Below are 301 nucleotides of genomic sequence, written 5' to 3'. Positions count from 1 at the left end.
GGGGGGGGGGTAGTGAAAAGAAAATACAACTCACCACTTGTCACAGCTTTCAGGTGTCCAAAAAACCCCAAGCCCCCACAAAACAGCAAGCGAGGACTAGGCTCCCAAGGAGACGGTGCAGCCCGCCTGTCATTTTTCTGCTTGAAAGGAGACAACCCCTCAATCCTCCGGCCCTCTTTGCAAAATCCTGACTCATTATAGAAAAAAAGATCACACTGCCAGGCGCCCAGAAACATTTCTTCATCATGGTCACGCCACAAGCTAAACAAGAGGCCACATCAAGGGGGGGGGGGGCGGGGGG

The 301-nt window shown here is 53.2% G+C and overlaps 1 long non-coding RNA gene across 3 annotated transcripts in view; it reads right to left on the bottom strand.

The window, feature by feature from the left end:
* LOC109290717 overlaps positions 1 to 124 on the bottom strand; it is a 40,087-nt gene extending 39,963 nt beyond the window's left edge. For all 3 annotated transcript variants that reach the window (XR_002095661.1, XR_002095659.1, XR_002095660.1), the window contains exon 1: positions 35 to 124. This is a non-coding gene — a long non-coding RNA (uncharacterized LOC109290717). The remainder of the gene's footprint in view (positions 1 to 34) is intronic.
* Positions 125 to 301: the final 177 nt, after the last annotated feature.

This window comes from Gavialis gangeticus, unplaced genomic scaffold (genome assembly GCF_001723915.1).
Source record: "Gavialis gangeticus isolate Ggan-Ray unplaced genomic scaffold, GavGan_comp1, whole genome shotgun sequence".
Classification (NCBI taxonomy): domain Eukaryota; kingdom Metazoa; phylum Chordata; order Crocodylia; family Gavialidae; genus Gavialis; species Gavialis gangeticus.
The sequence above is the reverse complement of the archived record's forward strand: the minus strand, read 5'-3'. Positions and strand labels throughout refer to the sequence as shown.